The sequence below is a fragment of the Lynx rufus genome, unplaced genomic scaffold (assembly GCF_022079265.1).
Source record: "Lynx rufus isolate CCGP_SWC_20201006 ecotype Redwood Valley unplaced genomic scaffold, mLynRuf1.p SCAF_26, whole genome shotgun sequence".
Lineage (NCBI taxonomy): Eukaryota > Metazoa > Chordata > Mammalia > Carnivora > Felidae > Lynx > Lynx rufus.
Window position 1 is genome coordinate 10,178,069 of NW_025814841.1, and position 15,434 is coordinate 10,193,502.

Here is a 15,434-nt window from a genome sequence, read left to right on the forward strand (position 1 = left end):
GAGAAAGGTGAGTAGTGTGGCCTAAAGGCACCTGGCTATTCAAGAGTTTTACTGGGGCCAAGTTGAGACAGGCCAAGTGGGGAAAGGATGAGGAATGGGAAACCTCGCAGTTGGATAGACGGAACACTGACGTCGGTCTCAGTTCTATGCCAGTACTTAATATTTAACTCACAGTACTCATTTCATCCTCCTGGCAATGAGCATGAAACAGAGACTATGATTTCTAGTAATGTGCTTAGGGGAGAAGGAAGAAACCGAGGCACTCAACGGCTTGAAAACTTGACTAAAGTCGCCAAGTTGGTAAGCGGCGTAGCCAGGATCTGAATCCAGGCAGTGTGGTACCAGAGCCCATGCTCCTACCCACCAGGCCTGCATGTGTGCATGCATGTGCATGTGGGTGCGCACATGTATGTGTGTGTGTGTGTGCACACGTGTGTGTGCTGGTTGGTTGGTTGGGGCATCAGATTATGAGCCTGTCGCAGGAGCACCTCACTCTGTGAGTGGCAGGGGCGGGTGACTTTCCAGCCCTGGGCCTGACCCCTGTGTCCCACAGTCTTCTCTGCCTCCTGCAGAGCAGCTGTTCCTTCCCCCACCCATTCACGCTCCTCTTCTCTTCCACTTTGGCCATCACACTCCATCCTACATCCTCACCTTTGCATCAGGGCTGCCCTGAGACAGAACAATGAGAAGAAAGCTCACATTATCACAAAGTTTATGTTAACACAAAGTTTTGGTGACTTTCACGGAGATACTATTTTTTATAGGTCACAGTACCTTCAGGGCAGAAGGCAGGCCGAGGAGATGTATCACACACCACACTATGGGTTGGCAGCCCACCCCTGACAGAGGGCTCCTGCAGTCTTAGCACCGAAAGATAAACCAGCCAAGCTAAGAGCGTCTTTTCCAAACCTTGGGCTTGCTTAATTATAAAGTGTTTTGCCAAAATGAAGTAGATCTGATCTGCTTCAGGTATTAAAGTCAGGATGGTGAGGAAACCAGAGAGCAGTGTGTGAGATTTATGTGTAAGCGATGTTGGCTTGGTCTGGGGTTCAAGCTGACAGAAGCTCAAGAAATTCCCTGCTAGGAGCACCCTCTGGGGCTAGTTTGGAGGCTCCAGACTTGCCCTACCAGCATCATGGGCCCAGGCTCATTTTGTCTAGTGTCTGTGATCCCTACGCTCTTCCTTAGAAGGAGCATAGGGCCAATGGAATGGGAGATTTCAAAAGCAGACCTTGTGTTGACATCTTATTATACAGCTTATCATCAAGAGACAAATAAAATTCCCTGCTGATTTATGATGACATTTCCCCCTTGGCAGCTGCTGAAAGACAGGTGGGTAGTGTGGTGCAGAGGGGAAATAGAAGGCCATGCAGCTTTTGCCTGTGGGCCTTCAGGGGTGCAGCAGATAAATTGCTTTTATTTGCATACCTGATGTGAAGACCTAAAGCCCTGTGTTCCTTCTGGCCAGAATAGTGAAGGTTAATCCACAACAAATGCCCACCTTTGAGCCAAGTGCAGATCTATTTGCCCCGTCTGCTCTTTTCAGCCCCTTCTCTTGCCAGCTCCCTGCAAGAGCGTATAGTTTCCTGTTCCTGGAGCCCAGGGCTAAAAGCAAAACATCCTCTTTCAAACTTTTTGGACTGAGTACTCATTAGGGTCCACTGAGAGTATGTCCAGGTAGATAAGGGACCTGGAGGCACAGCAAAGAGGCTCAGAATTCACCTGGCACCTCTAAGCCCAGCAAGGGGAGAGGAAACCCAATTTAACACAAGCAGGGAACAGGCCTAGAAGCCCCATAAAATTCTGTGTGGCTGTTCTTGTTATTTTAAGTCGGATCAACCATTCAAAATATATTACATTAAAAAAATTATGAAATAGTTCAGATATGCAAGAAAATAGGTTGTTATGATGCATAGCACCTTACCCAACTTTCCCTTTTAAGTAACTAGATATTCCCAAATGGCTGAAGCTCCCTGTGTACCATACTCAGATTATACTCACTTCCTTCTACTGAATTGGTTTTGGTGTTTACTATTCCTGTCAATGTCTTTATATTTTTGTTACACCTGTAAGAATCCCTATATAACAAATTTTGCACTCTCATTTGCATAAAAACATTTAAATAGGATTATGTAGTATACATCCTTCTGAGACTTGCTTTTATTATTAAACTTAAAAAAGGTATATCATGCTAATACATGAAATTCTGGTTAATTTATCTATTTCATTGCTATAGTATATTTCATTGTATAACCATACTGCCTATTTGTGTTTCTGTTGATGGATATTCAGGTTATTATGTTTTTGTTTGTTTGCCCTTCTAGTCATTGCTTTGTGCTGGGCGGAGGTACAAGAGTTTCTCTGGGATGGCTACCAAGGAACAGAATTCCTGAGTTACAGGGTTTGGCCATTTTGAGTTTCATACTGCCAGAGAGACCTCAAAAGTGGTTGATACCAATGGGTACTCCTGACAGTGATGAGAGTTGCATTTTTCATATTCAGGCCAACATACAATATCATCAGGTGTTTTAATTTTTTGCTGATATGGTGGATGTGAACTGGTATCTTATTGAAGCATGAATTCATAGTTCCTTGATGACTGGTAAACATGACATCTTTTTTACATACTTATTGACCATTTGGATTTTCTCTTGTGTGAATTGCCTGTTCATTGACCTTGCCCGTTCTTTAATTTCCTCATTTGTCTCTTTGTACTTATTTGTCTTTCGTACTAGCTCCTTACATATCGTGAACACTTTTGAAAATATTTTCTTCCAGTTCCTAACTTGCCTTTTAATGTTTAAATAGTGTTTGAGAATTTTGTAAAGCCGTGGTAAAATACACAGAACATAAAATTTATCATTTTTACCACTTTTAGGAGTACAATTCTGTGGCATCAAGTACATTCACATTGTTGTGCAACCATCACCACCATCTGCCTCCAGAGCTTTTTAATCTTTCCCAGCTGAATCTCTGTACCCATTAATAATGCTTGAGATTTTGATGCACTCAAATTTATCAGTCTTTTATGTGTTGAACTTTGTATATATTTTTTAATCCTTCATAAAAATATTCTCCTAAATTTCCTTCTGTGGATTTGCTCTTCACTTTTATGTCTTGATCCATCTGAAATTAATTTTAGAGAACTGAGTGAAGTGGAGATCTATTTCCAGTTTTTTTTCCACACAGATAACCAACTGTTCCAGCATAGTCTTATCGGTTAGACCGTCTTTTTTCTCTCTGATCTTCAATTTTAAGTCCACCAAATATTATTTCTGTATATGCAAGGATCTACTTCTGAGCTCTTCATTCTTTTGTATTGGTCTGTTTTTCTCTCCTGGTGCCAAACTACATTGTCCTATTTGCTACAGATAATTAAAAGTACCTTATTTCCTCTGTACTTCTACCACCTGATTCTCTTTCAGAATTGTCTTGGTTATTCTTAGCTTACTGATTTTTCATCAATTCTAGAACCAGCTTGTCAAAGCCCATGAAAAGCTCTCTCAGAAATTTGATAGGAGTTTTATCGAGTTTATAGGTTAATTTGAAGAAAATCAAGTATTCTTATCCATGAATATGGTCTATTTCTCTGATTATTTAGGTCTTCTTTAATGTTCTTGGATAAAGCTCTATCATTTTCTCCACAAAAAATGTTATGGAGCTCTTGTTATGTTTATTCATAGATACTTTATACCTTACATTTCACTTTGCTGTCACAAATAATATCTTTTTAAAGTTACATTTCAAAGGAATGCTGTTTTATTTTTTTGCATGATGGACTTACATCCTGCAATCGAGCTGAATTCTTTACTAGCTCTAATAATTTTTATAATAAAGAAATAAGCCCTAAGATATTAATTAACCTGTCCCAAATCAGCACACACCTAATAAGCATCTGTGGGAGTAGAGATAATGTCAAGATAAGCATCTGTGGGAGTAGAGATAACGTCAAGATAAGAATTTGCATGGTATTCAGTTCAAGTTTCATATTCTACCTCTATGAGTCATTTGTTTGTAATATCTGAAGGATTTATTGGAAGACTCCTCTGGCCTCATCTAAGTGCTGTAATGTCTGGGGAGGAGGGTGAGAACACATGCAAAGAAGCATAGAATCATCTAATCCCAGAGAAGGAGGGGGCCTTGAAATACATCTAGTCCTTCCCTCCACCCTATGTGTCACAAAAATCTGCTCTGAAAGTGTCCCCTATGAAGCCATTTATTCATTCAACACATTCTTTGAGCACCTACTAAATGGCAGGTCCCATGCTTGATGTTTGGAAACAGCAGTGAGCAAAACCCTCAAGACACTTACAATTTACAGAGTCAGACTGTAGTGAATAATCACATAAATATATAACTGTGAATGGTACAGTGCCATGAAGGGATATAAATGAGACTCTGACAGTATATAGGATAGAGTTGGGCAACCTGACTTCCTGAGTGGGTGGTAGAACATTCTAGGCCCTGAGGTGAAAAAAGAGCTTGGATGTGTGAGAAAGTCTGGTGTGGTCAGAGCCCCACAGGGGTTGCACAGGGCCCAGCCTGTGCATCGTGCTATGGGCTCTGTTAAAGATTTTAATGGAAGTCACTAAAGGGTTTTAAGCCAGGGAGTGATATGATCAGATCTGCATTTGGGGAAGGTCACAAATCTACAGAATGGACAATAAACCAGACAGGGCATGGATGAATCTGGGAAGACTAGTTAAGAGGCTATTGCAGCTCCCAGTGAGTAATAACAAGCCTGGCCTAGGTAATGGTGGCGGTAAAATCAAGCTGGAAACCCAGTGGTGTTAATTCTGTTTGAGATGCACATGCCTATGAGATAAGAACTACTACTGTCACCCTTGGTGAAGCTGAGGCTTGGACAGGTTAAGAAACTCATTGGGTGGGGCACCTGGGTGGCTCAGTCGGTTGAGCATCCTACTTCAGCTCACGTGATGATCCCACAGTTCATGAGGTCAAGCCCCGCATCAGGTTCTGTGCTGACAGCTCAGAGCCTGGAGCCTGCTTTGGATTCTGTGTCTCCCTCTCTCTCTGCCCTTCCCCTGCTCATGCTCTGTCTCTCTCTCTCTCTCTCTTTCTCAAAAAATAAACCTTTAAAAAAAAAAGAAATAAAAAGAAAAGAAACTCACTGGGATTCCAAGCTGGCTGGTATAAATCTCAACTACCATGTCATAGTGCTATGTGTGAGGTTGGGAGAAGAGGAGTGAAAGGTGACCCAGTGAGCCCCCCAGACAGAATATGAAAGCTTCTAATAAAAGGAACAGGCTGAAAGGAAGTGGAATGTGAGCTGTGAGCCCTGGACCAGCAGGCTGGCCCGTCTGCCTTCCATCTCAAATCTTCTGCTCACCTGCTCTGTTTGGAAGACATCCTTCATTTCCTCTAAGACTCTGGGATGATTACATACACGACTTTGGGAAAGTCATTGGATTTCTCAGAATCTCTGTTTTCTCTTCAGTAAAACCAGAATAATACCTCTCAAGTGAGATGATACCTATAGAAGTGTGCTGCAAACTTTAAAGAGATTTACAGACACCAGCGATCACTAGGATTATCTTGTCATGAAGCGATCCACTCATTTGGGGCAATTCTCCATGTCAGAATGTTTCTTCATGTTGATCTGGTATTGGCTTTCCTGTATCTCCCTTCCACTCTGATCTCAGCTGTTGGACACTAAACCTCATCATGTTGTCCATCTTGCCTCTGAGAGAGCTTCAAGCATCAGGGGCAGCTGCCCAGCCCCCACAGGGACCTCTCTTCATGCTGAACACCAGCAGCTCTTTTAAGCACACCTTGGCTGGTATTCAGCCTCTTTGGAGGCTCTCTGGATTAACAGCAGCTGAGTTAAAATGTGGCCCACAGAACCGAACACAAGATTTCAGGTGTTGTCTGAAAAGCTCTAAATACAGTGGACCTGGTTCATCCTCAATCTCAATTCCCTGGTCCTTCCCTGCAGTGTGCAAAAGTCCCGGCTACACTCTGCTGGGCTGGTGGAGGGATCCAGATGTGCATTTGAGGAACCAATTCATTTTAATATGACCTCTTCCTGCCTTCCTAAAAGAATACATGCTACCTACTCTTACAGGACTTAAAGAAAGAAAAAAAATGTATGAAAATACAGGGCTTGGGGCACCTGAGTAGCTCAGTCAGTTAAGGATCTGACTCTCGGTTTCGGCTAAGGTCATGATTTTGCGGTTGGTGAGTTTGAGCCCCACATCAGGCTCTGTGCTTGCAATGTGGAGCCTGCTTGGGATTCTCTCTCTCTCTCTCTCTCTCTCTCTCTCACCCTCTTGCTCTCTCTGCCCCTCCTGCTCTCCTCTCTCTCTCTCAAAATAAATAAACTTTTAAAAAATAAAAATAAATAAAAATACAGAGCTTTTTGGATGACCCAAAGAAGTCATAATGAAAGTATAAAAGTAGACCTTTCCCTCACTGCCAAAGTCATATGGCTTAACTTCATTTTTAAAAATTTCTTGTAATTTGAGAAAGAAGACTTTACTTTAAATTTGACATATTTGAATAAAAAGGTAAATTTGGGGCAGGGTGTAGGAAGGAAGGATGATGGGAACATTTTCTGCTGACTTTTATGGATCATGGGGAGAAGTTAATAAAAAAGTTGTGATGCTGTTTGGGGCGCCTGGGTGGCTCAGGGAGCTGAGCATCCAACTTTGGCTCAGGTCATGATCTCACAGTTCATGGGTTTGAGCCCCACATCAGGCTCCACCCTGACAATGCAGAGCCTACTTGGGATTCTCTCCCTCTCTCTCTGCCCCTTCCTCCTCCTCTCAAAATAAGTAAACATTAAAAAAAAAAAAAAAGGTGTGATGCTGTTTTCCAATATCACCTCAAAAAAATGATATACTTTGCAACTTCAAACTTAATGCCAAGAGTCTTTGATAAAATGAACATGTTGTCTAAGTAAGTCGAAAAATAAAAAGTGAGAGAATCCATTTCCACTTGTCTCCATCAGAGAATTCCTTCTTTTCAACCTGAATTTGAGAAGAGAACATTTATTACGCCCAAGGTGGGAGTACTTCAGGTGGGTTTTATTTTTTATTTTATCACTGATGCTTGCCACAAATCTACTAACTAGAAACCAAGATATTTGATTAAATTTTAGCCCAGTGGAGTGCTTAGGTAGTTATAGATGAGGTATACATAAAACCAACTGTAGTAGCCAGATACTTTTCTATAACATAAAACCCAGATCCAAGTAATGAAAAATTCCCTTTTGCTTCATTTCCCAACATGCTGTCTTCACATTAGTAGATTTTGTGCGTGCTTTCCCTTTTCCACTGGTAGCATTATGACATTTTCTTTTCCATGCATTCAAGATTTAATAACTTCAAGTACAGTCAACATAGCGTTTCTGAGAGCTCAGGCTTCATTTCAGATGCTTCTGGCCAACTGAATAGACTTCTTGGAAGAGATGCCAGACATGTGTGATGCTAATTTGGCTGCAATAAAACAAGATGCCCAGAAAAATAATTTTTGCTTAAACCAGTCCTTCTGGCCTTAGCAATTCCAGTTCCATAGCCACTGCCTTTGAAAATGGGCTGGGGCAGGTTGTGGGCCTCAGCCCTTCAAGGTGTCTTCCCTGGATATTCCCAGAAAGGGATTCAACAGGGAGAGAAAGGTGAAGCTGGATTTCAGATGACCCCAAAGCCAGGGAACCCCATTTCCTACAATGGCATGTTATCACTGATAAGTTGGATATTGTGGACTCAGCCTGCATTTTTCTCACAAAGTATAAGGGGTAAATACGTAAGTTTTAAATTAATTACGGGCGCCTGGGGGACTCAGTCAATTAAGCCTTCAACTTCGGCTCAGGTCACGATCTCACAGTTCCTGAGTTAGAGCCCCGTGTCAGACTCTGTGCTGACAGTGCAGAGCCTGGAGCCTGCTTCCAGTTCTGTGTCTCCCTCTCTCGCTGCCCCTCCCTTGCCCTCTCTCTCTCTCTCAAAATTAATAAACATTTAAAATTTTTTTAAATTAATTAATCAGTTAACTATTTACTGAGAATATATCATGGTCATCCTTTCAAAGCCCAGGACCTACAATGCATCTCAACTAGAACTGGAAAGGTTTTTAGAAGCTGCTGTTTCCACGTCCACACGGCTAAGTCAGCCAAGGCTCCCCAGGGGCGCAAGTGATATTTAAAGAAAGCTTCCATGTTCCCCTTAAACTTCTGCTTTTCTAAACTAAACATCCAAAGGTAGCCAATAGGACAGTGGTTTTCAGACCCTTCGCTAGTTAGGAATGTCAGTCCTAAAGTGTGGGGCTTGGAATTTGTCATAAAGCTTGAAATGCCTTGTACTGGTGCAGGGAGTGCCTGGCTCTTAGCTCCCTTTCTCCTGAGACTCTGTTCGGAGGCAGAGGAGAAACATATTTGCTTTGGGAAGTCACATCTGACTGTGAGATCACTTTTGGTTGGGCAATCCACACATAAGGGCACGCTAAAAGCAAAATGAGATGGCCCCACCACCCTTGACCCTTACTGGTAGCAGGGAGAATTCATAATGGGAAGACAGAAAGGGAGGAACGGAATACACATGGAGGGGAAGTCAGCTCAGTGCTGGTTGTGGTGCTAAATGTTTCACAAACCTCACCTCTTTTTACTCTCACAGGGGACCTAGGAAGCAAGTATCATTTAAGCATTTGTTTGGAGTTTGGCTACCAATAACAGACAAACTGATCAAGAAAACCTGAAAAGATAGGGACTTTGCTGCCTTGTGGTTTATTTTTCAGGTCTGGGGTGGGCAGCCTCATGTGTCACCTCACGTGTCACCTCATGAACCCAGGATCGCTTGCTGTCCCTTTTGGGCATCATGTCCACATCGTAGAGGGAAGAGGAGAAGAGTCAAAGGGAGAAGTTCATGCCGGCCCAGGCCCTTTTAAGAAACAACCTTCCTACCGGCTATACTCGGTGATCTCTACTTACGGGTCATGGGCCAGAGCTTATCAAATGGGAGAGCGAGAAGATGAAAAATCTTATTGGGACACATTTCAGCTCCAAACAAAATCAGGGTTTCATTGGTAAAGAAAAATGGGAAACGACTCAGGGATAAGCGACAGTCCACCACTCTGTGTTGCAAATGAGAGACTGGGCCCAGAGGCATAAAGTAACTGTGTCCTGCCTACGTGCTAAGGCAGTTAGAAGGTGGCTGAGTCAAGAGCCAGGCTCTTCCAGGTCCAGGTCTTGCTCTTTCTACTGTGCCGCGTGGCCCCAGAACATGGCACAAGCAGATTTCCCTTCCTAACACTGTCAGGAAGCAGGTACTTTCTCACTCCAAGCCATTTTACAGATGGGGAAAGGGAGGCAGAGAGGCTAAGAGACTTCAGTAACAGGATTTGGACCCAAGCAGTCGCTATAAGGAAGAAACGCAGCAGTAGCAACATTAGTCTGGACATTTAATGTCTCTAGTACAAAGAGAGAGGGAATGTGAAAAGGTAGGGGTGTAGAGAACTCAGGAGGGAAGAAATGTGAATTGCCGTGAGCAGGAAGGAGAACGCAGGCATGAAGAAGACTGATAGCAACTCTCCCTGGGCCAGGAGCGGCTTCCAGCCGCATACCTACCACGTGGGGTGGGGAGGGGGACATCCTGCCACTCAACCTGAGTGTTACAAGGATATCGATGGACACATTAAAAATATACGTAGTCAATTACTGAAACCCTGTGAATGGTTTCAAAGTTCCTCAGATCATGTTCTCATTCGGAAGAAACTCATTTTGGCTTTAACATCTTCAATGTCGAGACTATGCAGATTTCGTTTATATCAGAAATACCCAAAGTTGAGTGGAGCCCACTAATCAATTTGTCTTCCAAAGTGGTGCCTGGGCACAGACAGACGACCCTAAGAACAACAGGCTTTTATTCAGTGGCAGCTTAAGAGGGAGCAGTACTGTGATAAATGCTTCACATCTGTCATCTCATTTCATCCTGATCCATCTCTTGGGAGAGATTTCCTATTTTCCTTACTTTTCAGGTGAGAACCGTGAGTCTCAGGGAAGTGAAGTGACTTGTGCCCAGACACAGGCCTAGGTAAGGGGCCGAGCTAGTGCTGTAATCTGGGTCCATCTGAACCCACCACCACCGCCCTGCCTGGGTGTGGGCTGGAGACAGCAGGATGGAGACTCGGTCAGACTTGCAGGTAGGTAACCCCCTAAATGTGCTCGTGCAGCTGAACTGCGGAAGCTAAGTGAGAGACAGTACACTCGTCTCTTCTCATTTATATTTGAATTCAGCCCACTGTGTTGGCCTGTGGAGGTATTTTTAGACTAGCCAACCAGTACAACTCTGCAGATTAAGCTTGTGGACTTCCCTCCGCCTGGCAGACAGGGCATATCTTTATGTAAAATTAAAAGCTAATAAACGTTAAAAACATGTTTTTTTCATTTGGCAGTAAAGTTGCTTTCTTCCAGTTGTTCACAAATGAAACGTGCGGTGCTGGTTTCTGAAAACCAGGAAGCCTGGAGAGAAATTTATGACTTCAAAACAAAATTTAGAGGTTGAAGGATTTAGCAGTTTGCAGGGGACACAGAGCTAAGCCTGTGAGGAAAGCTGTTCCGAATGTCCTGGCCTGAAGTGCCCAGGTCTTTCTCAAAAGTCCCCGAAGAAGCTCTTAGGTGTCTGAAAGGGGAAAAGTGGGAGCGGACACTTTTGAGACCTGTCTCCGCCAGGAGACGGGGCCCGCGAGACTGTGAGCTTTCCCACACAGATGTGCTCAGCCATTATGTTAGCCAGGCATTTCCTGTGCGCCACAGGTTTTGTTATCCTTGTTTCCACCTCCCCCCCCCCCACCCTTCTCAGGGAATTATCCAAGATTTGTAGCCAACAGCCTCTGCCACATTTTCTCTCAGCTCTTAGTCACACTCCCATATATGGAAATCCTTATCACATAGCTAACTCCCCGGCTAGGACATTTTTGTAGGAAGGGTTCAGTGTGTTGTGGTCTTTATAAGTGAAACAATGCTAAGGATAGAATGGCAACAGCAGGGACAGGTGTGTGTGCGCGTGTGTGCGTGTGTGTGTGTGCGTGCGTGTGTGTGTGTAGCCCTTGTTGCTGCCAAAACATATATGACAAACGTAAACTCAAGGTTTCATCCCCTTCGGTAGTTGTGGGATAGCCAAGTGAATTTTAACTATTTAAAAAGGCATGCCCACACAGTGCCTAGAAGCAAAGCTGCACGCCACGATAGATTTTTCCCACAATAAAGGATTTCAAAGCCCCTCCACATGTGGGCACTTTCTCTGCCCAGACAGCAGCAGCACAGGGTCAGAAAGAATGACTCAGTCGCCAGGTTAGTCCAGCTTCAATAAACAGAACACAGAGAAGCACTCCACAGACTGGACTTTCAGCAGATGCTCTCACCTTGCAGGGAGTGTGTGGCAGGGGCAGGGGGCAAGTGTGAACCCCTCTGGCTGTCATACATTTATGCCATGAATTATGCTGTTGGCTCAGAGAGTTTTCACACCTTTTTGTCCTTGTGCAACTAATTCCTCTTACCCGAGGTTCCAAAGGGCAAGTCATTTGCTTGAGAATACACAGCTAACACCATTTCTGATTCAAAAACTCTCATTGGCCCCCATTATTCAAGTACAAACTCCTTAGAAACAGTAATTACGATTTAACATTTAATAAGATTTTATATAGTCAGACACTTGTGGGCAGGCACCATAGGGGGCAAAGGGAAATAAGACAAGATCCTGGTATGTGAGAGAATCTGTCATAATACAAATAATTAATAATACATAATAACAGGGGCACCTGGGTGGCTCAGTCGGTTAAACATCGGACTTTGTCTCAGGCCATGATCTTGCAGCTCATGAGATTGAGCCCCGCATCGGGCTCCTGTGCTGACAGCTCAGAGCCTGGAGCCTGCTTCAGATTCTGTGTCTCCCTCTCTGTGCCCCTCCCCTGCTTGCACTCTGTGTGTGTCTCTCTCTCAGAAATAAATAAAAATTTTTAAAAAATGTTTTAAATAAATAATAACACATAATAATTGCCGTAATGTAAGTAAGTACCTTAGCTCGGCTGTGTAACAAAATACCACAGACTGGGTGGCTTAAATACAGACACTTGGCCCTGGAAGGTATTTCCCAAATTCCCTTCAGCGAAGATGGTCTGCTTGTACATTTTTACTCATATTTTGGGCCCACAAAGTATTTTTTTTTCTTAGATGTCTGAAATCTTGAGACCCTCTTCAAAGCCAGATCCCCGGGGCTGGTGGGGGTAGTTAACACACAAGTGAGACTGATCTCCCAGGCATGAGAGGAAATCTTTTATATAATCAGTGCCATGTTCTTCAAGCCCAGGGTGCCTTCCGGTCTGTCTGCTGTTGGCCTAGGGATGAGTCTTTTGCTTTGCAATGGGAGTAACTGACTCCAGGCATACTTCCTCTGTGTAGAGTCCTGAAGCTGGCAAGTGACTGTGCTCAGGATAAAACAGACTGAGAGAACAGCCCCAGCAGCCGGCCCTTTAGTCTGGAGCCCAGCCAGATAAACACCCTCTGGTACACCCAGTGCCAACCTTTGGTGTGGGATCCTTTGCCCATTAAACCCCATAAGATTGGTGAGTTTCAAAAATAATTAAATCACCTTATACAATTCTTTTTGGGGGGGAAGTAAAATGCTAAGAAGTTGTTGATATAGTTTGATTAATCAGAATGACACAAGTTAGCTGTTTTCTTTTAAAGGCTTAAAACTGTGTCCTCCCTCTCTTTTCCCCTCTTTCCTTCCCTTTCACCTTAAAAAAATTTTTTTTAATGTTTATTTTTGAGAGAATGAGAAAGAGAGAGATTGAGAATTCAAGGGGGGTATGGGCAGAGACAGAGGGAGACACAGAATCTGAAGCAAGCTCCAGGCTCCAAGCTATTAGCACAGGGCTGATGCTGGGCCCTAACTCAATGAGCCATGAGATCATGACCTGAGCCAAAGTCAGATGCTTAACCAACTGAGCCATCCAGGCGCCCCATCCCTACCTTTCACCTTGATTGAGTACCTACCATATGCTGGCACTGCCCTAAGCATAAAGTATGCAAATACCTAAGGCATGTTATGGCACCTGTCCTCTTTCATTCTATAAATACCTATTGTATGTGCCAGGCCCTATGCTAGTAGTGGGGATACTGCATATAACAGGAGACACAGATTCTGTGTCATCAGTATATTAGGAGTTTGTAAAGGTCATGAGTGAAAAGAATAGAGTTCCATGAGGGTATATAACAGGAGGACCAGATTGAGGTTATATGATCAAACAGTTTGTGATCCCAAGGAGGAGCAAGCCAAAAATGCTTACAACATGCTTTTAACTACGGAAGCTGTTTTTAGTTTCTATCTATCTTCCTAAAATTAAGACAGTGAGATTAATAAAAAATCTATTCAATCAAATTATTTTGATTTTGATTGCACTGAGTCAAGCAAGCAGTCTAATAAATGAGTTAGTTGCTCAAGATTTAAGTAAACTTAGTCTAGAGATGATTGGCCTTTTGATATATGTTTACTCAAGACTGATTTAAACTTCCTAAGCTCCTATAGCAGCTGTGGTGGGCAGAATTCTAAGATGGCCCCCCAATGGTCGAACACCCCCCTTCCCCATTATACTTCTCCCAGTTATTCAATCAAACACTAAGCTAGGTAGTCCTAAAGAGACATTTTGTAGATGTAATTAACCTAACAAATCAACTGATTTTAAGATAGGGAGATTATCTTGGGGCCAGAGGGCTGATCTAATCAGGTGAGCCCTTAAAAGGGATAGGACCCTTCCTGGTGAAAAACATGCAAAAAGCAAGCTAGATTCAACACTGTCCAGCTTTGAAGACGGAGGGGCCGTGAGGCAAGGAATGCGAGTGGCCTTTAGGAGCCAAGAGCAGCCGTCAAGGAACTTGGAACCTCAGTCCTACAACCGCATGAAACTAAATACTGCCACAGCCACATGACTTTGGAAGATGACCTTGAACTTCCAAGGAGAACAAAACCTTGCTGACACCTGTGCAAGATCATGGATGCATGCCATGGACAGCCTTCTGACCCACAGTTCTATGAATAGCTGGGTGCTGTTTTAAGCCACTTAGTTTGTGATAATTTGCTACAAAGCAACACTAGGTTAATACAGCAACTATTCTGTTTCTCTGCTCAGCAACATTCCCTTCAACTCCTTCTAATAATAGACTCAAATCTTCCTGACAAAAAAGACTGGACAAGTAACCAGGCTGGCAAATCATCATCTCTCTTGCCACTGAGCACAGTGATTGGCTCAGATACTGGGGCAGGTGACCCCAGCTTGGCAATCAGTGTCTTTACATGTGAATTTTCAAACTTGAGAAAGAGAGTTAATTTTCTTCTTTGGTCCTACGCTGTAGGAATGTGAGCCCAGAGCTGCCTATAGCCGTGTCCTCACTGCACAGTGGAACTAGTCTGAGCCCCAGACACCAAAGAGCATGAAGAGTCTCTGAATCCATTGTCCTTTGGCCACCTGACCCCTGCCGTTTCAGCGATTTGCTTACATGAGCCAAGGCACCTCCTTTCAAGTTAACCTAAACCATGTTCAGCTTTTGTCATTGGCAACCAGAGCCCTGGACAATACAGCTAGAGAAGAGTAAAGAACTGTTAGCTAGAAGACATCAGTTCTGCTTATTAGACAATATCAAACATAGAACCTGTTTCTTTTTTCTTTTTAATCAGTGATGAAGGACATCATATGATAGCAAAAAATAAATGCCAGCTCAATTGTCCTATTATTAAAGCTGCAAGGGACCTTAGATGTCATCTGATTAAGGTCCCTCATTTTCTACATGCAGAAGCTCTCTGTGCCAGAGAGGCACAGCCAATTAAGGAACAAACTGGTATTCCAGAATCATTGGATAAAAATGACCCAGGTTGGATGAAAATGATGCTGTTTGCATTTAATTAGTTTTTCTCTTCTGCTCCCTAACCCAGTGTATTTTTCTCAAATTTTCTGAAACTGTGTCCACTGAGTACTGTGACTTTCAGGATTCATATGGTATATTTTCAAGTGAAACCTTGCAGTTTCTGGAACTCTGGTACCTCAATTTGTCAGGATGATTTTTATTTGATGCTACCACAAATGGTGTAAAACTGTATCTTCTTGTACACACTTTTGGAAGCTTAGCCTGGTCACAATCTTATCTTTGTGAAGACTGCATGAAGATAAATTCATAAGTGATTACCTTTCTGGAGTACAAACATAAGTAGTTTCCATAGATATCTGTTTACAAAGACTAATGAGATGAGTGTTTTCCAAAACCTGGCTGAATGACATCTCTGACATATGAGATTATCAACTTATTCCACTTGAACATAGAGTCACAAACTGCGAAAGCTGGCAGTGGTCTTAGAGGTCATCAGACTCAGCCCCCACATCGTTCAGACAAGGACAATGGGTTCCAGAGAGGAGGAGGGTCTTGCTCAAGG